This window comes from Chlorocebus sabaeus, chromosome 26 (genome assembly GCF_047675955.1).
Source record: "Chlorocebus sabaeus isolate Y175 chromosome 26, mChlSab1.0.hap1, whole genome shotgun sequence".
Classification (NCBI taxonomy): Eukaryota; Metazoa; Chordata; class Mammalia; order Primates; family Cercopithecidae; genus Chlorocebus; species Chlorocebus sabaeus.
This window is the reverse complement of record NC_132929.1, coordinates 54,459,687-54,484,279: the sequence shown is the minus strand read 5'-3', so window position 1 is coordinate 54,484,279 and position 24,593 is coordinate 54,459,687. Positions and strand designations below refer to the sequence as shown.

At 47.7% G+C, this 24,593-nt stretch overlaps 1 pseudogene; it reads right to left on the bottom strand.

The window, feature by feature from the left end:
• Window positions 1–7,331: 7,331 nt before the first annotated feature.
• Window positions 7,332–21,046, bottom strand: LOC103246060 (RWD domain-containing protein 1 pseudogene; annotated as a pseudogene).
• Window positions 21,047–24,593: the final 3,547 nt, after the last annotated feature.

Here is a 24,593-nt window from a genome sequence, read left to right as displayed (position 1 = left end):
AACCCCCATTACTTCTGAGCTCTCAGCTCAATTATCACATGCACAGGGAAGTCAGCCTCCCAGACTGGGTCAGTTCCCCCATTACAGATTCACAATACCTTTTGTAACCCTCTTTGTTGCATCTGTGACAGTTGTTATTTTATACTTTTTCATATGAGTCTTTGGTTAGTATCTGTCTCCCTCTCCACATCGTCAACTACATGAGGACAGGAACTGTGTCACCATCTCCCCCACTGCCTTGCCCAGTGCCCAGCACCTAGTAAGTATGAAATGGTTACATCAGCATTTATTGAGCACCTGGTACTGTGTACCAAATGCTGAACAACTCTGAAAAATAGATAGTAGCCTCCTTTTACAGATAAGTAAACTGAGGCCTAGAGAAGAAAGGAGACATGCTCAAAGTCACACAGTGGCAAGCGCCAGAGGCAGACTGATTCCAGTTCTTCTGACTCACACCCCAGGATCCTTTCCATCTGTGTTGCCACCTACCTGTCTACTAATATGTTGAAGGATTAACCTGGTTATTTGGGATGGACAGCATCGGCCTTGCATGTAAATTTATAGACAGAAGAATCATTCCAATGTGAATTAGCAGAGCCCTTGCCCAGGAAAGGAGGCTGTCTGGGTTCAACTCCAGGCCAGCCCCTCACTGTTCAGCTGGGGGCAAAAGTTCTCCACCCAGACAGTGAGCTGTGCTGGTTCTCTCATGCCTTCTGGGCCATGAACTCTGAGGGTGGTGAGGCAGGCATTTCCTGGGCCCCCAGTAATGTGCCTCTCAGTTATGCGATTTCTAGGGCAGGCCACATGCACACCAACTGCACTTTGGGAAACTGCCCCAGGTCCCGGTTCAGAGAATTGCCAGGAAAATGACAGCTCTGAGTCCACATGAAAGGCATTCTTGGAAAATGTCTCTCCACCCTCCCTCCTTCCCCAGCTGGAGAACTTTTTGCTGTGAATTGTTGCAGCAACTGCTGGGATCAGTTTGAGAGGAGGGAGCTGGGTCTCATTTCTTTATTGCTCCAATGTGTGCAGAATCAACTCAATTCTCCAGTAATTTCCCTTCTGTCCACCTCCCCGTGTAATGTAGATGCCCAGAGAAGTGGAAACAGCAGACAAAGGGCTTTGGGTTCCCTGGACTCTCCTGCAAAGCTCCCCTTCCACATTCCAGACCCCCTAACAAGTACAGAGGAAGGGGGAAGGGACTGTGGAGTCTGGGTTGTAAACGTCTCCCTGCACCAAGTTTCCAGGAAGTGGACAAAGAAGCAGCAAAGGGGCAGTTCCTCCATGTTGTCTGCGCATCCCAGAAGCGACGGCCGCGGTCATTACTAACAAAGATGCACCAATGGCGGTGGGTCTGGACAGGAGGAAGTGGAAAACGGCAAAGTAAGGCTGCAGACTTTCAATGGGACATGAAGCTACATCGTACTTATTAAGTTTTTGCTCTCAAGTGGAGTTTTGTTTTGGTTTTTTTGTTTTTTGAGACAAAGTTTCGTTCTTGTTGCCCAGGCTGGAGTGCAATGGCATGATCCTGGCTTAACGCAACCTCTGCCTCCCTGGTTCTAGCAATTCTCCTGCCTCAGCCTCCCAAGTAGCTGGGATTACAGGCATCTGCCACCATGCCTGGCTAATTTTGTATTTTTAGTAGAGACCCAGTTTCTCCATGTCGGTCAGGCTGGTCTTGAACTCCTGACCTCAGGTGATCCACCTGCCTCGTCCTCCCAAAGTGCTGGGATTACAGGTGTGAGCCACTGTGCCTGGCCTGTTTGTTTTTTTTTTTTTTTTTTTTAAATAGACACAGGGTCTTACTGTGTCACCCATGCTGGTCTCCTCAGCCTTTCAAAGTCCTGGGATTATAGGCATGAGCCACCATGCCCAGCTTCAAGTGGAGTTTTGTTCGCACTGAGACCATTCAGGGGAGCAGGGATGAGTACCTTATCACACTTCATGGATTATATTTCCAACAGCTCCAGTTCTGTAGAGCAGCGCTGTCATATATACATTTTTTTCTTTTTCTTTTTTTTTTTTTTTTTTTAGAGAGAGAGAATCTCGCTCTGTCACCCAGGCTGCAGTGCAGTGACACTACCAAGCCCATTGCAACCTCCGCCTCCTGGATTCAAGTGAGCATGTCTGGCTAATTTTTGTATTTTTAGTAGAGACGGGGTTTCACCATGTTGGCCAGCTGGTCTCAAGCTCCTAACCTCAAGTGATCCACCCCCCTCAGCCTCCTAAGCGCTGGTATTACAGACGTGAGCCACTGCGCCCAGCCTCCTGTAGACCTTTCTGCGTGTGATGGGAATGTTCTGTCTTTGAGCCATCAGTAGAATAGCCACCAGCCACATGTGGCCACTGAGTACTTGAAATATGGCTAGTGCAACCCAGGAACTGAGTCTTTACATTTCGTTTAATTTGAATCAAGTTAAATAGCCACATGCGGTTAATGGCATCTTATTGGATGCTGCAGTTCTAGAGTTTGGCTACTCAAAGGGTGGTCTGATGACCAGGAGCATCACCTGAGAGTTCATTAGAACTAAGCTCCACCCCGGGACTATTGAATCAGACTCGTTTTAACAAGATCCCCAGGTGCTCTGTGTGCACATTAACATTTGAGAAGAGTGTCTCTGGAGCACAGCCAAGAACAAAGGAGCAGCAGGTAAAAAATAACAAAGAAGAAGAAAAAAAAGGCTGCTGGATTGGGAGAACAGCTATCACAAATTCTCTGTACCTTTCTCACAGAATTCCCTCCACACTCATTTAGGGTATACTAATGCTTGCTTTGGACACAATTCCAACATCTTTGGCTATAGTGTGTTATTTTCCAGCCTGCAATAGATTAGAAGCAGCAGTATAGAAGCAGCTAGAGGCACAATTAGAGCATCTTTACCCCTACTGCAAAGTGCTACATGAATGTAAAAATGCTGATTGCCCATGCCATTTTAGAAGGAGAGGTCTGGAGCATCTCTCCAAGACTGTATTAGAATTTCTTTACTAGCATTCTGCAAGCCAGGGCAGCGTTCCAAAATTTCATTTTTAAGTACATGTTAGTGTCTGGTACAGATAATAAAACACATGCTGCATGCCGATGAAATTTAATGTTCGAGCTTAATAATAAAATGTTTTATTTATGGGCAAATTTTATATCTCCCCATAGGGAGATAAGTTAGTGTGCAAGCCCTTCCCACTTCTCCTAGGTCTGATGCGAAGCCAGCTTGTCTCCCCTTGATATCCCAGGGGAAAGACAGGGGCTGGAGGGGGTGGCGGGGTGGAGGTAAGGTAAGGAATACAGGGAGAGAAGGCTCTATACTTACTGGCCTGGGTACAATGTGGCTGAATGACAATTTTACTGGGGTTTCGGTGTAAGAACAGTGGAGGAAGCAGTTAAATAGGACTACCTTTCTGACTTCGGCCGAGTCTCAGTTGTTGAGTTAGGTAGGATTGACGGAGAGGGTTGTATTTGAGAACTTAAAAAACAACAACCAAAAAAAAAAAAAAAACTCTAAAGAGACCACAGATGATTATGATTATGCTAGGAAGGATTCCTAGCCCTTACTAGACCTTATCCTTATCAGCTTGCTCTTTCATTTCAGGATTCAATCAGCAAATGTTGATTAAGCTCTTACCATGTGCCAGGCGTTGATCCTATGTAATGGTGATAAAGAGTATGAAGCAAATCAGAGGCCTTGTTCTCAAGGAGCTTGCATTCCAAGCATGTGTTATGGGACATAAACATGTGCACAAGTTATTTGGGGAAGTGAGAAGGGCTATAGAGAAGATAAAACTGGTAGAGAGGTCTGGCAGTGGTCAGAGAGGGCTTCTTAGAAAAAGTCACATTTGGATTGAGTCCTGAGATTTCATGAGAAGGAGGCAGCCCCTGAAGGTCTAGACGAAGGGCATTCCAAATAGAAGGACCAGCAAGGGGCCGACAGCATGTGTCACCACATTCCAGGAAAGTGGGGGAGTGGAGTGAGACAGGGTGGGGGTCTGGAGGAGCGGGGAGACCATGCAGGGCCATGGTAAGGTGGTGGAATAAGCTGTGTCTCAAGCAGAGGAGTGATATTGTCAAAGCTCACCCTGGTTGAACTGTGGCAGTTTGGGGAAGAAGCTGTTGTATTCCAGGTGACAGACAATGGTGGCTTGACTGGGGGCAGTTGTGGAGGTGTAAGAAGAGGCTGGATTTAGGATATATCCTGCAAAGGGAGCTGATGAGTCCTTCTGATGAATTGGGTGCTCGTGCAAGGGTTGAGCTCCGTTGTCTGAGCAAATGGGTGAATGGTGGCATCATTTGGAGGAGAAAACTAGTATTTTTCTTTCTTCATTTTTTTTTTTTTTTTTTCTTTTTGAGACGGAGTCTCGCTCTGTCACCCAGGCTGGAGTGCAGTAGCACAATCTCAGCTCGCTGCAATCTCTGCCTCCTGGGTTCAAGCGATTCTCATGCCTCAGCCTCCTGAGTACTGAGATTACAGACGTGCACCATCATGCCAGGCTAATTTTTGTATTTTTAGTAGAGATGGGGTTTCACCATGTTGGCTAGGCTGGTCTCGAACTCCTGACCTCAGGCTATCTACCCACCTCAGCCACCCAAAGTGCTGGAATTACAGGTGTGAGCCACCGTGCCTGGCTGAGAAAACTAGTATTTCTTTAAGTTTGGGATGCCATTAACTATCCAGGAGGAATAGTATTTAGGAAGTTGGATGTGAGTTTAGAGCTCTTAGAAAAAGGCAGGGGTTGGAGATTTTTTAAATGTGAGGGTCGTCAGCACATAGAAAGTGTTGAAGCTACAGGACTGAGAACAGAGAACACTTAGAAAGGGATAAGAGAGAAGACTGAGCCCTAGGCATACTACCCTTTAGAGAACTGATGGAGGAGGAGGAACCAGCAGATGAGACTAGGAAAAATGGCTGGAGATGAAGGAAGAGAAGCTAGTAGAATTTGTCACCATGTCAAATGCTGCTGGAAATTTGAGTAAGATGAAGACAGAGAAGTGATCTGTAGCTCTGGGCTGGTATAGGTCACTGGTGACTCTGAGAAGAGGCTTTTTAGAGTCAGCGTGGATAGAAGAGCCCCATTAGAGTGTACAAAGGTATTTACGTATATACCAAGGACACCAAGAAATGAGTAACATCAGTTGGCTCCGGGGGGCGGGAAACCAGGTGGCTGGGAACAGGAGTGGAGATAAACTTGCTTTTCATCATGTGTTTCTTTTGTACTATGTTACAAGCACCTATTCACAATGCCACAATGGGGTGAGGAAAGAATGGGCAGTAAAACAGAAGAGTGGGGACACCAAATATGGACAACTCCATGGAGATGTGCTGGGAAAAGGAAAAGAGAAATGGGTTGATGTGGGGCCACACTAAGGTTTCCTAAGAGTATGTTTATGCATGGATGAGAGTGGTCCTGCAGAGAAAGAGAGATGGACAGTGTGGGAAGGAGAGGTCATAACTGCAGAAGCAAGACCCTTAGAGAGGCCCAGGTGGGGCTGACCTGAGACGGGAGTGAGGACAGACATTTCATCTCATGTGGCAGGAAGGAAGGTGGGGCTGTAGGTTTAAATACAGTGCGATGGTGGAATAGGCAGGGGAGATGCTGAGGTCATCAGTTAAGGGTGTCTGTGTTGGGGCGGGGAGAAGGTATTGAAGTTTCAAGAAAAGAGAATGGAGGCCTGGCCGCTCCCCACTCTCCTGTTACAGCCACAGTCTCAGTTGCTGCAGGATGCCTGGGTGTCTGGGCAATCCGTGGACAGCAGTGAGGGCCACAATGACAGATTACGGCAGAGTAGAGCAGTGACCTGGAGGTTAGGGAGTCCATCTACCCTGCCTCCTTCACGGACAGGTGTCTCCCAGCTACTCCTGCATAGCTCCGGTCCTGCTCACATTCTTACCAGCAGTACATCCGTGCTGTAAGGATGTTCAGGGGATGAGTGAAGAGGAGTTTGAAAGTGTCATTAACTGGCTTGATTGCATCTTGATCCAACTCTGCTAACAACTAGTCTTCCAAAATACAAATGGACTCTCATTGTACCACATTCTCCTTCAGTAGTGCTTCACTTGATGAGGTCCTGCTAAGTATTATCAGAAAATCTACGCTGGCCAGGTGCAATAGCTCGCGCCTGTAATCCCAGCACTTTGGAAGGCCGAGGTAGGAGGATCGCTCAAGCCTAGGAGTTTGAGAGCAACCTGGGCAATGGGGTGAGATCCTTGCCTCTACAAAAAAATTAAAAAAAAAAATTAGCTGGCCACTGATCTGTTCTGTCTCTACAGATTTGGCTGAGCTTCATTCTACTGATCTTTCCAACCACTTTATTCTAGTTGTCCCTCATGGTGGCAGCCCTTCTTGGGCTCCCTCAGGGTTGCCCCATACTCTGAGCATCCATGACTGTCCTTGGCTCCTCAATACCCCAAAGCCAACAACAGTCCAAAACCAACATCATATTGTCTCCACTCCATCATCACCAACCCAATGCCAATATCCAAGGCCAACACCTCAAATTCACCCATCCCCTTGTCCCATCAATATCTCTCCCCAAAGCTATCTGGTCTGTTGCTACCAGCTGCTCTTGTGAATTCCTGGTAGTCCCAGTTCTGTCCCATTCTTGTATTCCCATCCTACCCTACCCCTACTCCCTGGTGGCCCCTCACCACCAAGAAGCATCCAAGGAGCCGAAGGACCACAACCGAAGGTCCTCTCAGCCAAAGAAGAATCAAGGCAGGCCTCCAAATGCAGAGGAACCCAACTAGAAGGGAAGTATTTCCACCTTTTTCTTCCCAGAGACACTCCACCCCCAACTATCACACTTCAAGTTTATGACCCTAAACTTCAACTAGGCACTCAACACTGCCAAACAAACCTCAAACTGCCTTAGGAAATCCGCTTACCGTTCCCTAGAGTGATCATTTCATACATTCTTTCTTCTTTAATTTGAAATTTTAAGTCAGTTTATTAAGTTCAACATGAAAACTATCAGAAGAATATCCTCAGCTTGGCATGCTGGCTCATGCCTGTAATAACAGCACTTTGGGAGGCTAAAGTCGGAGGATTGCTTGAGACCAGGAGCTCGAGACCAGCCTGGGCAACATAGACCTTGTCTCTACAAGAAATTTTAAATATTAACCATATGTGGTGGTACACACTTGTAGTCCCAGCTACTTGGAAGGCTCACATGGGCCCGGGAAGTTGAGGCTGCAGTGAACTATGATCATACCACTGCACTCCATCCTGGGTGACAGAGCGAGACCCTGTCTCAAAAAGAGAAAATTCTCCTTATAATTATTTCTTCTTGGAGAAAAGGAAAGGAAAATCAAAACCCTCTGAGCATAGCCAGGATGCTGTGACAGTCAAGCCTCTCTACAGATGGGGACAGTCCTGTTGTCAGTGGAGTCACTCTCTGGGTCAGCAGGATTGGAGTCTGGATCATCCTCCTCATCCCCCAGCTCCAGGTCATCCATTTCCTGGAACAAAGACTTAATTACTTCCACGTTGTTTCCAGCATCCTCCAAGAACTGGATATCAGATGTGTCAAGATTTGGATCTGTTTCAAGTAGCTGTTTCCCACTTAATTTATTTTTTCCTGCTTGTTCTTCCATCCATTTCTTTTTAATTTCCAAGCCTTCTGCAGCAAATTTGGACTTCCAATTTAAGACATTCTCAATTATAACAGGAATGCCATGGAATAATTGCTTTTCAGCTTATTTGGATTCTTTCTGTTTCTTTTATTTCTTCTCTTCTAGTTTTTTTATCTGATTTATTTCTTTTAAGTTTTCTTGCACAACTGTCACTAAAGATCATCACCATACCAAGATTTTCTTCAGCCTGTAATGCTAAGAATTTTTAAATGTCTGAGGCATTATCTTCTAGATTTTCTGAGAATACTTCATAAAGGCAGGGTTTATCTGGGTATTTCTCCTTGTCTGTAAACTTGAGGGTAGTCTGGACAGTTTCATCATTTTCTCCAGCCTTAGATGTCGCAGTAATGGTGAAGCTGGGTGAATTTCCTTTTTTTTTTTTCCTTCATTATTATTTTTTGAGACAAAGTCTTACTCTGTTGCCCAGGCTGGAGTGCAGTGGCACAATCTCGGCTTACTGCAGCCTCCACCTCCTGGGCTCAAGCCATCCTCCCACCTCAGACTCCTGAGTAGCTGATTCTACAGGTGCCCTGGTTTGGGCGGGTGGCAGTAGTGGCACCTGGGGAGCTCCCACCAGCTCCACGGAGTGTGCAGCCCCAGCCGAGCCTCCCTGCTGCAGCCCACATTCTGGCAGCCACTGTCCTCAACAGCCCTGTACCCAGCACATAGGCCTTCAGCTGAGTGTAACCTGGGTGTGGTGGCTCACGCCTGTAATCCCAGCACTTTGAGAGGCCGGGGTGGGAGGGTCACTTGAACCCAGGAGTTCGAGACTAGCCTGGGCAACAAAGCGAGACCTCATCTCTAAAAATAATATAAAAATAAATGAGTGTATTGAATGTATAAACAATACCTTTGCCAACAAGGAGTGATGCCAAAAAGCTGGACACATTTTTTTGCAATGAGCATATATTACTCTTACAATCAGGACAATCAGAAGAAAACAAATTATTTTTGATGGAGTCTCACTCTGTTGCCCAGGCTTGAGGGCAGTGACTGGATCTTGGCTCAATTCAGCTTCTGCCTCCTGGGTTTAAGCGATCCTCCCACCTCATCCTCTCGAGTAGCTGGAATTACAAGTGAGAGCCACCACACCCAGCTAATTTTTGTATTTTTAGTAGAGATGGGGTTTCACCATGTTGGCCAGGCTGGTCTCAAACTCCTGACCTCAAGAGATCCGCCTGCCTTGGCCTCCCAAAGTGCTGCGATTACAGGCATGAGCCACTGCACCCAGCCAAGAAAACAGATTTTTAAAGTGGTGGTGGCCCTTGGAGTTCTGCCTCAGTCCTCCGTTTTCTCATCAAATGGCCTCCCTGCACTCAGTCCTTTATGCCTGTGTTCCCCTCTCACCTGGCCACTGTCAACTCCCACAAAACTCTTCTCCCCTGCTTCTCTTCAGGCCCAGGTAGCCAGGTGCCTGCAGGGCCTCTCCCCTGTTGCAAACATACCTGTCATCTCCAGGCCTCTGCCCGCCCTGCTCCACTTCCTCTTCCCCACCTCAGCGACCAAACCCTACCATCCTCCTTGTGCCCCAGCCAGCATCCTGGAGGCCTCTTGGACTCCCCTGGCCCATATCCACCCCACCACCAAGCCCTGGCCTTCCACCTCACATGATCCCTCCTCCCATCCCTGCTGCCACCACTGCCCGCCGTAGTCCTCTTGTTTCTCCTGTGCGGGCACCAGCTGCCCTGCCTCTATTCCTGCCTCAGCCAACCCATCCTCCACACTTTAGCCAGAGTGACCGTCCTCTAGTGTAAATAGGGTCACCTGACACCCCTTCTTAAATATCTCTATCCTCATAGTCTGCATGATGAAGTCCAAATTCCACTGCATGGGCCATTCACGGTTTTCTGCCTACCTCTCTATGTCCCAGTCTCTAGCTCCTCCCGTGCAGGGAACACCTCCAGGCCCTGTGTCTGCTGTTACCTCTGCCTGGAATGCCCTCTCCCTCTTACACTGGAAAACCACCCGTTAACAGGGCTCTGTTCTGTGAAGTCTTTCCTCACCTATCCAAATGGAGGTGTGGTTCTCTCCTTCACATTCCCATACAACTGTGTACCCCCCTCCCCACCCCTGACTGTGTGCCCTCAAGGGCAGGGCCCTGTGCAGCCTCAGCACCTGGTGCTGGCCTGGCACCAAGTTGAGTACTCATTCCCTGAGAACCTGCATAAGGTGCCCACACCAGGCCTTCCCAGTGGCTCTCAAAATGAGAGCATAGTGGGACCTGGGAGGTAGCCATGGCCCTCGCGGGTAAAGATGGTGACCTCCTTCTTCTTGGCTGTGTCCCATTGCCCAGCACAAGGCCTGGCAATAGTAGGGGCTCAATAAACACTCACTGAGGGGACAGAGGCATACAGACATGAGTAAAATGAACGCTGGGGCTGAAAAGGTCCAGAGACCTCCTGCTAGCCCACATCACCCACCTATGCCTCAACATTTCACAAAGGAGGACGTTGAGGTGCCCCCAAGGGCAGGGACTTTCCCAAGGTGAAACACTGGATTCCTTCCTTGCCAAAAGACCAAAACCCGGATGTCCTTCTTCCCAAGATTTCCTCTCCAAAATCTACAAAGGCAAAAAGGCTCCAAAGAGCAGGTGGGGCTTATTGCTGACACCCTCAGCCCCATGCCTGAGCACACACTGTGGGCCAAGCTTAGTGTTGGTGTTCTCAGGCATTACTGCATGTGCTCCCATGTCGACATGAGGAGGGAGGAACTATTATTATCTCCATCTTACATCTGAGAAATTGGAGGTTCAGGCTGCTGAAGTCACATGGCAAGAAAGTGCAGAGGCCGGCATGGTGGCTCACATCTATAATTCCAACATTTTGGGAGACTGAAGTGGGAAGATCGCTTGAGCCCAGCAGTTTGAGACAAGCTTGGGCAACATAGTGAGATACCATCTCTAAAAAAAAATATATACACACACACACACACACACACACACACACACACAGGTGTGATGGCATCCGCCTATAGTCCCAGCTATAGGAGGCTGAGGCAGGAGGACTGCTTGAGCCCAGGAGTGTGCACCACTGCACTCCAGCCTGGGTGACAGAGCAAGACCCTGTCTCCAATAAATAAATAAATAAATAAATAAATAAATAAATAAATAAAGTGCTGGAGACAAAATTTGAATTCTGGGCTGGGCGCGGTGGCTCACGCCTGTAATCCCAGCACTTTGGGAGGCGGAGCTGGGAGGATCACTTGAGGTCAGGACAATATGGTGAAATCCCGTCTCCACTAAAAATACAAAGATTAGCTGGGCGTGGTGGTGTGCGCCTGTAATCCCAGCTACTCGGGTGACTGGGGCAGAATTGCTTGAACCTGGGAGGCAGAGGTTGCAGTGAGCCAAGATCGCACCACTGCACTCCAGCCTGGGCAAAAGATCAAGACTCTGTCTCAAGAAAAGAAAAAATTGAACTCTGTTTGGCATGACCCCAAGATTGGCATTCTCAGATTCCACCCTCTGCCCCAGAATGGCTTGGCGAAGAGTGCCTGAAGGGTGGGGCTGGCAAAGCAGGGCCTCCTACATGAGGGAAAGGGAGAAGGCCTGATAGGGCGATGGCCTCTCTGGGACCTGGTCCAGCACTAGGAAGCCTGAGAGGAAGGGGCCTCTCTTCCCAAACACTCTATGGCAACATGGCACAGGCCTTTCTCCACCCCTGCCTCTGCTGGTCTCAAAACGTGGGGTGCATTTCAAAGGGGGTAAACCTGAAGGGCTTCTATTCAGGTGACAGAAAGGCAGGATCCAAGTAAGAGTCAGGTTACACCCAGAGATGTCCAAAACTCTTGTCATGGGGCATGGGGACTCTTCTCCTCTATGCCCCATAGGCCCATCCAGTCCCTTCTCCACAAGCTAAACATGCCCGTCTGTGTCCTCAAACCAGCAACAGTTGTTGATTTTCAACTGGATAAAGTCCAGATCCCTTAGCTTGACATTCAAGCTGCTCTGGGATCCCATTTTTGACTATTTGTCCTACCTCATTCTCTCACTAAGCAAGCTCTTTGCATTATCAAGTTAGGCTGCTCACCATTCCTCTAAACATGTTTGCTGCTTTCCTGCCTCCGAGGCTTTGCCCATGCCTTTCCCCCTGGAGTGCTTTTCATTCTCACGTTCTCCTATTGAATCTTACCATCCTGGATGGGCACGGTGGCTCACGCCTGTAATCCCAGCACTTTGGGAGGCCAAGGCGGGCGGATCACTTGAGGTCAGGAGATCGAGACCAGCCCGGCCAACATGGGGAAACTCTGTCTCTACTAAAAATACAAAAATTAGCCATGTTTGGTGGCGCACACCTGTAATCCCAACTACTCAGGAGGCTGAAGCAGAAGAATTGCTTGAACCCAGGAGGCGGAGGTTGTAGTGAACTAAGATCGCGCCACTGCACTCCAGCCTGGGCAACAGAGTGAGAGGTTTTCTCAAAAAAAAAAAGGAAAGAAAGAAATCTTACCATCCTTTTAAGCCCAGGTGCACTGGCACCTTCCCCTTCCATAGAATTTTTTTTTTCCCCTCTGTTAAATCCCAGGGCGCTTCACTTTGTACAGACCTGCTGACTCATGTGTGGATTATCTGCGTCTGTGCCCTTCTCCTAGATACTACATGTGAGGGCAGCAGCAGCCTCCTATTCATCACCATATCCCCCAAGGGCCATGTGCTCAGTAGGTGCTCTAGGAATGCCTATCGGACTGACAAAGGCATAAATGGACTCCTAAAATCAGTGGCAAGCATTTTTGATCCAGAGGCACCTGCATTTTAACAGGGACCACCACTTGCCCTAATGCAGAAAAATTATCCAAAACTAGGAAATAAAGCAAAAGGAGTATTATGTGCCCTTTAAAAATCTCCTTAGAGTATGTCTGACTTACTATTTATCATTGGTTAGTGCCCAGACTTTGTAAAAATTGATGTTAACTGTAAAAATTGATGTTGCAAATAATTTCTATATACTTCAAAAAGAACAACCCTGATGGTTATGATTTGGTTGTCCTGCAGGACATTAAACAGTTTTGTATCTTACATAGCCATCTTAAGTAACCAGCATTCTTACTTAGTCATCTTAAGTAGTCAGCATTATTTTTTCACTGACCTTCAATTTCTAATATCTTCCTTTAAACCATCTTTGCCATTCTGCTGGGTTCCCTCATTCATAAGTTAAACAAATCTTTCACTTGTATTCACTATACGTTTATATAAGAGTTATGTCTTTTAAATTTTTGAAAATTATGCTTTGACATAACTTTGGGCACATTAAAATCATCTGTGGGGCATTTAAAAGATACAAATCCCAGCACTTTGGGAGGCCAAAGCAGGCAAATCACTCGAGCCCAGGAGTCTGAGATCAGCCTGGGCAACATGGCAAAAACCTGTCCCTACAGAAAATAAAAATAAAAAAATTAGCCAGGCATGTTGGCGCACATCTGTGGTCCCAGCTACTCAGGAGGCCAAGGCAGGAGGATTGTTTGAGCCTGGGAGGTTAAGTCTGCAGTGAGCCATGATCATGCCACTGCACTACAGCCTGGGCAACAGAAGAAGACCCTTTCTCAAAAACAAAAACAAAGAAAAACACAGAAACCCAGGTTCTACCTCTGGGATTCTGATACAGAAACTTCTGGGTGGGACTTTGCTGCCTGTTTCTTTAGTACTCTCAGAGAATTCTAATTAATAGTCAGAGCTGAGAACCGTTCTACTAAAGGGCAACAGCCTTTATTAGGCTTGTTTGTTACCACAAACAAGCACTCGTTAAATGTTCGCCATTATTGCCTGGCACAGTGCATGCACCTCTAATCCTAGTTACTTGGGAGGCTGTGGCGGGATGATTACTTGAGCCAGGAGTTCAAGTCTGTAGTGCAATATGATTGTGTTTGAGAATAGCCACTGCACTGTAGCCTGGGCAACATGGTGACACTCCATCTCTTTAAAAAAAAAAAAAAAAAAAAAAAAAAAGTTACCCATTGTTATTGTTAGCTCTGACAATGGAACTTCAGACACAGGGATGAAGATTTGGTATAGTGGTACTCTGGGTGTTCCTGAAATCATACCAGCCTTACACTGGGTCTTTTGGATCATGAGAGGCCATGGTATACAATACTGGGTGTATCACTGTATTAGTTTCCTTGGCTGCTGTAACAAATGGCCATACACTTAGTAGCTTGCAACACAGATTTATTATCTTACAGTTCTGGAGTTCAGAAGTCTGAAATAAGCCTTACCAGGCTAAAATAAGGTTGTGGCCAAGGCTGTTTTTTTCTGCAGGATCCAAGGGAGAGTCTCTTCCTTGCCTCTTCCAGCTCCCAGTGGCTGCCAGCGTTCTTTGGCTCATGGCTTCATCTCTCCAGGCTTTGCTTTGGTGGTCACATGGCCTTCTCCAACCACCCACTTTGATCTCCTCCCTCTCCTTCTTATAAGGACCCTGTGATCACATTGGGCTTACCCAGATAGACGAAGGTAATCTCTTTGCTGGAATGAGCTCAGTCGGGGAGACCCTAATCCAGCAGCGCTAGAGGAATTAAAGACACACACACAGAAATATAGAGGTGTGAAGTGGAAAATCAGGGATCTCACAGCCTTCAGAGCTGAGAGCCTTGAACAGAGATTTACCCACATATTTATTAACAGCAAGCCAGTCATTAGCATTGTTTCTATAGATATTAAATTACCTAAAAGTATCCCTTATGGGAAACGAAAGGATGGGCCGAATTAAAGGAATAGGTTGGGCTAGTTAACTGCAGCAGGAGCATGTCCTTAAGGCACAGATCGCTCATGCTATTGTTTGTGGCTTAAGAATGCCTTTAAGCGGTTTTCCGCCCTGGACGGGCCAGGTGTTCCTTGCCCTCATTCCCGTAAGCCCACAGCCTTCCAGCTTGGGTGTTAGGGCCATTATGAACATGTTACAGTGCTGCAGACATTTTGTTTATGGCCAGTCTTAGGGCCAGTTTATGGCCAGACTTTGGGGGGCCTGCTCCCAACACTCTTCATCTCAAGATCTTTAATCTAATTGCACCTTCAAAGTCCCTTTTGCCACATAAGGTAACAGTCACACTTTCTGGGGATTAACGGGTGGACATTTGGGGAGGCATTATTCAGCCTACCGGAGTCATCCTTCTCTGCAGCCTCAGGATCCAAGGCAAAACCCCCTGCTGAGAGCTCACCACTCCCCACCACCCCACATCCCTTGGAGCCATGGAGGACCCACTGTGTTCTCAGTGTAGGGGATCAGAGCAAGTGGAGGTTTTGCAAACCTCCAGAACTAGGGGTTCTATACTGAAAACAGTAATAAAGTTGGAATTTCAGGAGACAAGAGAGAGAATCTAGAGGCAGCTCTGGATGATGCAGCTGCCTGTGGGTGGTCCATAAAGCCAGCATGGATGTCCCCCTGTCACACAATCAGGTCACCACCACCTCTCTTCAGTAGCAGTCTGCCCTCTGGGCTGCAGCTTTATTTACTGTTGTATTAAGTTATTAAAATTTAAAAAAAAAAAACACACCTATCTACTATTTATTTTAGTAGATAATAGAAATGAGTTAAGATTGCTGCATTATGTCTCCATTAAGTAATTATGAGCTAAGAGCTCCACAAAAACCCGTCAGAGAACAGGCAGAAGCTTCATTTTCTTCCCTGCATCTGAATGTGGCCTGGGTTTGCAAGGGCAAGCAGGGACACTATGTGCAGTGGAAAAAGGCCTGCCTTCCACAGCCCCGTGCCAGGGTGAATGACTTGGCAAGTGGGGTAGGAGCTGGGATATCTGGCAAGCAGAGTAGGAAAGCCAGATTCCCTTGAATAGTGAACAACCTACACATCTGAACACAGCAGCCCTCGTTTCCAATCTGCATCCACGTCCTTGCCTCTATTGTGAACTCATTTCACCAGATCTTAGGGTTTACAAACTCTCAAAGCATCCCCAATATCGTCTCAATCCTCACAACAACCCCATGAGGCTGGTCAGCTTGGTATCATTGTCCCATTTTAGAGATGAGAAAACTGAAGTTAAAGACATGAATGATTTGCCGTCACCTGGCTCCTGGGTGACGCAGTTGGATGCCGAAGTGTTCCCTTCTTGACATCACTCAGGGCAAGGTGGCCCTGGGGTGGGGAATGGGGCATGCATTTTAGTGGACAAGGCTTTCATCTTGTCATAGGCTGTCAGCAGCCCAGACTTCAGGAACCTCCTCTTTAAGAAAGCTACCCACTTCCCATACCTCTGCCTGCCCTCCTCAGGGTTCTCACGTTCTTCTAATCCTGCCTCTGAGACACTCAGCAAATGCCACGCCCCCTCAGCATGTCTGCTTCTGCTTCCACAGGGCAGGCTCTGGGGCAGATGATCCACAGTTACTTATTCAAAGAAGTGAGGGAGTTAATGTACTTTGAATGGATTTTATCCCTAATTGAGCAGGCGTGTAAGCTTGCTGTGGGTCCTGACTGAGGGATGTCCCACCAGGATGCAAGCCCTCTGGCTTTTCATGAAGCATCAAGATCAAAGGCAGAGAAAGCTCAACCCACACTGACAGGAGGAAGAGACAGCCTTCTTGGAGGACCTGGAAAACAATTTGGCACCTTGTTTTGGTGTAACTGGAAAGCTGCTCTAACTGGGAAACTAGGGTTGGCCAAGGCAGGCACGTGGGTTCTGCTGTACAGCTCAGCAATGCCCTAGGCTCAGCGTTCCCTGCCTGTTCCCACCAAAGGGCCCCAGGCATCTCATCCATCCTTTGTTTGAAACTCTTCTACTCCTTTGCTGGCAAGAGATAAAGCCCACCTGGAGATTTATGATGAAAACACTCACCAGACCAAGGAACCTGCTGGAGAGGGCATGCAGTGGAGCAGGGGGTCACAGATGGAATTCAGAAGGTCTGTGGACTGGGATGAGTCATAATAAAAAAGGACATCTCTATTTTCCCTACCCTCTAACTGAAGATCAGCATTTCCTTCCATTATACAAACCCCAGCAGTTTTAGCAGCACTTGGCATTCTGTTCCACAGAATTCACTGATATTTTCATATCACATCACAATGGCTACAGGTATCTTGAGATATGGTTTATGATCCTCACTACTTCAAACTTTTGGTAGTTATTAGACACTCTGCTCTGCTGGAATTTTTTCTTTTTCTTTTTTTTTGAGATGGAATCTCACTCTGTCACCAAGGCTGGAGTACAGTGGCATGATCTCAACTCACTGCAACCTCTGCCTCGTGGGTTCAAGCGATTCTCCTGCCTCAGCCTCCTCAGTAACTGGAATTACAGGCATGTGCCACCATACCCAGCACATATAGCTAATAAAAAATTATCTAATTTTTTGTATTTTTAGTAGAGACAGGGTTTCACTATGTTGGCCAGGCTGGTCTCAAACTCCTGACCTCAAGTGATCCACCCGTCTCAGATTCCCAAAGTGTTGGGATTACAGGCATGAGCCACCATGCCTGGCCCACTGCTGGATCTTAACTGATGGATTAATAAAGAAAAATGTATTTCTATTTCACAAGTCAAAAAATATTTTGATAACCAAATCTCAATATAATTGGTTGCCTTTGTAATTCTCCTTTTTGGTTTTTGTTTTTGTTTTGTTTTGTGAGAAAGGGTCTCATTCTGTAACCCAGGCCGGAGTGCAGTAGCACGATCTTGGCTCACTGGAGCCTTGACCTCCCAGGCCCAGGTGATCCTTCCATCTCAGCCTCCCAAGTAGCTGAGAACACAGTTATGTGCTACCATGCCTGGGTAATTTTTAAATTATTTTGTAGAGACGGGGGTCTTACTATGTTGCCCAGGCTGGTCTTGAACTTCTGTGCTTAACGATCCTCTTGCCTCAGCCTCCCAAATTGTTGGGACTATAGGTGTGAGCCACCATGTCCAGCCTCAGTATGTATTTTTTTAAAAATGTATTTAAAAACATTATTCTGAGGAGGGGCCCATGGCACCAAGAAAATAAAAAGGTGAAGAACTCTTGCATACAAAGTAACTCTACAGAAGGCAGGGGGCTGAGGTTATATCACTTAGGAGGAGAATGTCTGTTTGAAAAATACACTTTCAGCTGGGCACAGTAGCTCATGCCTGTAATCCCAGCATTTGGGAGGCCAAGAAGGGCAGATCACCTGAGGTCAGGAGTTCGACACCAGCCTGGCCAACATGGTGAAATGCCGTCTCTACTAAAAATACAGAAATTAGCCAGGTGTGTTAGCAGGTGCCTGTAATCCCAACTACTCGGGAGGCTGAGGCAGGAGAATCACTTGAACCCGGGAGGCGGAGGTTACAGTGAGCCGAGATCGTGCCACTGCACTCCAAAAAGAAGAAAAGAAAAAGAAAAGAAAATACACTTTCTAGGTAGGGCACGGTGGCTCATGGCTGTAATCCTAGCACTTTGGGAGGCTGAGATGGGAAGATTATTTGAGCCCAGGAATATGAGACCAGCCTGGGCAACACAGAGAGACACGCCTCTACTCCCATCTCTAGAATTTCTTTTTTCTTTAAATTAGCGGGGTGTGATGGTACATGCCAATAGTCCCAGCTACTCAGGAGGCTGAGGTGGGAGGGTCTCTTGATACCGGGAATTTGAGGTGAGCTATGACCATGCCACTGCACTCCAGTCTGAGTAACAGAGTGAGAAACTGTCTCAAAAACAAAAAAGAAAAACATTTTTTAAAATTACAGATTCTAGGGCCCTGTCACAGGCCAGGCTCTCTGGGAAGCAGACCCCTAGATGGAGTTTAGGGTTCAGAGTTCAGAGGGTTTGTCGGTGTTGTGAGGATCTACACTTGTGGAAGGGGGGGGTGGAAAGCAGGATTGGACAGTCTCAAGAGAGGCCTCAGCTAACCCTATGGGGAGCTCTGAAGATGGGATGGCTCCTTCAGAGCTGCTCTAAGTTGGGGTGAGGGGGCCAGGCCTTTATGCCCCATGTTCATCAGTCATTAGATGCAGTTACCCTAGGGAAGGGATCTGACCTTGGGCAAGGCTGCTGTCTCCAGCTGAGGCACCTGTCAGAGAGGACCACCAGCTAACTGAGGGCTTCCTGCCAGCAGCACGCCCAGAAGCTGGGGAGAAAGTCATTCATTCCTACGGGAGGGTCTGTGTGGTGGCTCACAGAGTCCACTGAAAGCTTCTACTGCAGAATTATTGTAGCTAAATTCCTGAATGCAGTCCAGAGTCCATGATTTTTAAAGTTCTGTCAGTGATTCGGATGCTCTGCCTGGTTTGGAAGCCCTCAATTGCAGGCAGTCAAAGCTCGAGAGGGCTCTGAGATCACAGAGTCTGAGGGACTTGGTTCAAGGCTATTCAGCCGGTCAGTGGCAGAGCCAGGAGGGTGCTGACCTGACCTTGGCCATGGCCTTGCTCCACTTTTAAATTTCATTCAACAGATATTTATTAAGAATCTCCCACCACCACGTGAGGCACTGGGGATGCACTAGTGAGCAAAAGAACACAGTCCCTCCCCTTGGGATATTCATAGTCCTGCCCCCCAAAATTCTCTCAGCTGGGCCTGCAACCACTCAAACATTGCTCGTGGGACCATGAGTTGGCAATCTCTATCAACGCCGTAAATGTATCTACTCAGCATTTCCACTTCTAGGTCTTTATCCTACAGCTAAACCTCCATATGGGTGAAGCGATATACGTACAAGAGTATTCACATATTCACCAGAAATTCTTTATAATAGGAACACCCTGGAAACACCCTAGAGGTTGATCGATGGGGTTCTGGTTGAATAAGCCATATCCTGGGTAATCACTAAAAATAAAAGAGGCACCTTTCTATATAATGATATGAAAAAAAAAAAAAAAAAAAAAAAACCTCCGAAGACATATTGGCGAGCAAAAAAGGAAGATACAGATAACACCAATTATAACATGCCACCATTTTGGTGAAAAAAAAGAAAAGATATATGTGAATTTGTTAAGATTTTCAGTGAACCAAGAGCTTTAACAAAGAGGGAAACACTCAGTCCAAACAGAAAAACAGAAATCACTCAAGGTTTTTCACACAGAGATCATTTAATTCAGGAAATGGGTTCAGCAAGTGATACAAGAGCTGAGAAACCAAATACACCTATCAGCTGACCCAGGACCTTGGGAAATAATAGCCTGTAAGGGCTTAGCCTCCCAGGATACAGAGAAGAGGAGGAAGAGGGTGAGGAGTGAATTTCAGGCTACCATAATAGTGTCCAGGATAATACGTTTAATAAATGCATAGAGTATATGCCAGAGGCCACATAAGAAATGGTCATGGTGCTTGTCTCTAGGAGTTGGAGATTGGGAAGGAGACCTAGATTGGTTTACTTTGAAATTTTGTACCATGAGTGTATGTTGCCTATTTGAAACAAGACACTTGCCTGACGTTCATATTTAGTATATTGGTAAAGGCAAAACCGTTATATTTTTTCACTGGAAAACATCCTTCTGGAAACAAAATGCCAGCAAAATCTCCCCACACATCTCCTGTAATTATACCCCCGAAGACAGCACAGCAATTTTTTCTGTGCATGCTTTTTACAAGTGTCCTCTTCAAATCCTCCTTGGATGAAGCACAGCCCTGAGAGAAGGCAGAGACTACTGGAGTGGGGAGGATGCTTTCCTCTCATCAGCAGCTGGCTTGCTGTGTGATCTCACACCACATCTGTGGCCACTTAGGAAGCTGCCGGCCGGAAGGCCTCAGCTGGCATCCCAGAGCTGTGGTGCCTGCCAGCGCACATCTGAAGGGGCTGCTGCGTCATTCTCTGGGGAACAGCACACACTGGGTGCCACTGGCCAAAGCCCTGGGTGCCCACAAGGGAGGAAGATGTGGGCTCCTGGGCTCTGCCCTCGACTAACAAGTTTTATAACTCCATAAAGAAGATGGATGGTGGAAGAAGTAGAAGGGCCAGCTCTTGTCATTGACAATGAACCCTGGTAAACCATATGGGGCACGGGAAGTATAACTAACTTGCCCAGGGTCATACTGCCCTACAATGACAGAGGTGGAATTCAGCCCAGATCTGGGTGAGATCATGAGTCCAGTCCTCTCACTGTGCAGACAGGGATACCCGGCCACTGAGGGTCACAGAGGTACCAGCCCAAGGGGTTCTGACCTTCCATGTCACCTCCCTTGTCCCTTAGGGGCTCTCAAATCAGACTGCCCCAACTCTACTACAACTCTCAGAGCCTCAGTCTTCTCTGCTATCAAGTGGAATTTTACTACATGTTTAAAAGTTTGTTATGAGGTTTAAATTTCTCAATGACTATAAAGCATTTAGCGCAGAGTGGGCTCAACAAATGCGAGTCCATTTCTTCCTTTTCTTTCAGTATTTTAATTCCTCCTCCTCATACTGAAACCTCACAGGGTTACTAGAGGCTCAGACAAGAACACTGACCTCTCTACAAAAGCCTCGGGCTGTACTGGAGTCCCACTGTCGGGCCTGGGAGCTGGGCTGTGCCTCTGTGGATCCTTCTGCCCTGAAATCCAGGTCCATGTTCACTTGGCATGCCGTCTTCCCTCCTAACTCAAGGCAGAGAATTCAAGTTGGGTTAACTTTCCCTGCTATTAACATTTCCACGAATACTTTCCCAGCTATTTTCATCAATTCTGAACAATTTTCTTAAGAAGAAAGGGAAACGCCCTCTCGGCTTCAGCCTCCTGCTCCTCTGGGTTCTCTGGCAGATGAACTTCTGTTTGCACATCTGAGACTCTGCTCAGCTCCCTGATTCCTGTCTCCCCAGAACAAGGTGGTCTCAGTAAGTTGCCAGATCCACTACTTAGTGGTGCAGGTTGCACCTCTCTTTCTGAGTCTCCCAGGCAAGTATTCCGGGCCTGTCTCCTGGCCCCAGAGCTCTTCTCTCTGTCTGGGGGAGGCCATTTGGTCCTCGTGAAGGCTCAGTCCCTCTCCAGTATCTGGGCTGATGCTGTCCATGGTTGATACTGATGGGAGGAGGCTGCAGCTGTCATTTACCTCAGTGACTTCATTCAGGTCAGCCTTGCTGTGGGCTTCTGTGTGACCTCCAGCCTAGAGGACCCCTCTGTCTTGTGAGAAACAGCCCCTGGCCCCCTGTTTCCCCAGGGCTTCATAGTCTATCGGGGCGACAGGCATGTAGTGAGATGATCACAGCCCAGTGTGGTCAGAGCTCTGCAAGAGCAATGCAGGAGTAACTCGGGGAAAAAACAAATAAAGGAAGAAGCACTGAAGTTTTCCCAGATGAGTCAAGGACAGTGTTCTAGTTATCTCCTGCTCCAAAACATAGTGGCATAAAACGACCATCTTTTTTTTTTTTTTTTTTTTTTTTGAGACGGAGTCTCGCTCTGTCACCCAGGCTGGAGTGCAGTGGCCGGATCTCAGCTCACTGCAAGCTCCGCCTCCCGGGTTTACGCCATTCTCCTGCCTCAGCCTCCCGAGTAGCCGGGACTACAGGCGCCCGCCACCGCGCCCGGCTAGTTTTTTGTATTTTTTAGTAGAGACGGGGTTTCACCATGTTAGCCAGGATGGTCTTGATGTCCTGACCTCGTGATCCGCCCGTCTCGGCCTCCCAAAGTGCAGGGATTACAGGCTTGAGCCACCGCGCCCGGCCAAAACGACCATCTATGCTTCCAGATTCCATGGCTCAGGAATTTGGATAGGACAGTGCAGGGTGTGTCTTCCCTGCTCTGTGATGCCTGGGCCTCAGCTGGGGTGACTCTAATGGCTGGAGGTGACTTGAAGAGTTGGGCATCTGGGCTGGGCTGGCTAAAGAGTGGGCTCAGCTGGGACTGTCGACCAAAGTGCCTACTTGTGGTCTCTCCAGCCTGGTGGTCTCAGGACAGCTGGACTTTTTTTTTTTACATGGTATTGGGGTTCAAGTGTGAGTGTTTCCAATGAACAAGGCAGAAGTTGCATGGCCTTTCATGACTTAGCCTAAGATGACACATAGCATCACCTCCAACATACTCTATTGGACATAGCAGTCGTAAAACCAACCAGATTCAAGGGACAGGGACATAGAATTCATCTCTTGAGGCCAAAATATTGCAGCTATGTTTTAAAACTGCCACAGAAGTTTCCCCAGAAAAGGTAACCCTTGAGCTGAATTTTGAAGGCAGAGTAGAAGTTTTCTGGATAGACAACATGGCGAGGGTGTCCTAGGCTGAGGGATCAGGATATGCAAAGGCCCAGGGGCACAAGAGTGAACTGACTGCATGACATGTCATAAGTCCCACAGGACTTCCCAGGAGCTCAGCACACAGACCCTTCCTGCCAACTCAGACAGCCATTGCTGGCTGGTCCTTCCCCGAGTGCTAAGAACCTGCTATGCCCCAGAGCCCCAGAGCTCACACACCAGCCTGTCAGTTGAGGGCTCACCCAGATCACAGGTTGATTGGCAAATCCACATCCCAGTGGCCTGGCCTCACCCGGCTCCTGAGGCTGTGGTGAGCACGCAGGGAGATGCCACCTGGGAACAGTTCAGTCAGACTCCATGCCCGTGTTCTCATCTCCAGCTCTTGACTTAGAAACTCGAGGCCCAGCCAAAGCTTTCTTGGTTTGGTTTTTCAAGGCACTCTGTCTCCATCGGCTTGAATCCTGGCAATTCTTTCCCATAATGCTTAGTCCTTTTGAGTGGAGGCATAAAAACTCAGACTAGATTAAGCAAAAAAGGGAAATTACTCATTCTTGTAAATGGAATATTCCAGGAGCAAATCCTGGAGTTTAAACAATATCAGAATTCTCTTTCTGTTTCTCATCTGCCCGTTTTTTTGTGTTGGCTTCATTTTCAGGCACAGTCTCCCACAAAGTACCAATGATGACCCCACAGTTCTAGGCTTAACTAATCCCCGTAGCCAGCAAACCCAGACAGAAGAGAGCACTTTCTCCCTAAATGCTCTAAATGCTCTGGCTGCAGTCCCAGAGGGCTCTGATTGGCTTAGCTTAGATCACATGCCTGTCCCGGAACTGATCACCATGGCCATGAAGCTGTAGTGCCGTAATTGGCTGTGACTGAATCAAGGGCTGACCCCTGGTAGGCTGATGGGTTAGTCCCACAGTAACGACATAGAATCACTTTCTTTCAAGAAATAGGGGCTGTGTAGAAGGGAAGGGAAAATGTAAAAGGCAGATGAAATTTAGTGGCCACAGCCCCAGGGCCACTAGTATAGTTGCACAATTTGTGCACTGCTAAAGCAAGGATAGAGTACCCTCCTTGTCGGCCCTGAAAAGGTCTCCTTTTCTAATTCACACAAAGGCAGCCCCATGGACGCATGCCCAGCTTTGCAAGAACTACCCCACTTTCCTTTTCCCTGTGCTCCAGCACTGCCTGGAATATACCACCTGCTTCCTCCAAGTCCTATTTCCAGTGCCTACTGCCCCGTGCATTGGCCAGGATGAATCTCAAGTTCCCCATGGGCCCACAGAATTACAACTTCTGCTTTGGTATGGTTGTCCAGTTGTGGTTCTTTATCTGTCTCCCTGTCTGGCCTAAGACAGGTTCCATAGGGACAGGTGGTGTATCCAACCAGGGAGTATATCCAAGCCCTCCCAGGCCAGGTGGAGGAGATGCACAGGTAGGATCTGCTTGGTGGGTGGAAAGAAAACAGAATTATTCTCATTGCTGCCCCAGACTCTCTCCCGGCTGTTCCCTGCACATCCTCAATGAGAGGCTATCTGCCTGATCCAAGCACCTCCTGTCTCACTTCTACTAGCTGCTAGAGACAAAGCTGAAAGGAAGGGGTCTTGAATAATGCACCCACAGGGCCACCATTCAAGGCTGGGCTCCAGATATCAAGAGCCCTTCTTCAGGAGGCCTCGGGGGAAGTGAAGGTGGCTGGGCTCCATCTGGCTTCACTGAGGCTGCCAGGCAATTGCTCTAGGGCTCAGCTCTAGCTCCTGATGAAAACCAGATCTGGGAGCTTGGAGCCTTTGGTGAAACTGGATACCTGTCAATGTAGGCAAAGGAAATACACTGTGGGAGGGAGGCTGGCTGGCAGCCCAGCAGTGCTGGGCTGGGCAGTAAGGTTGAGCTTTCCTTCTGAAAGGCCCCCAGGAGCCCTTGCCATGT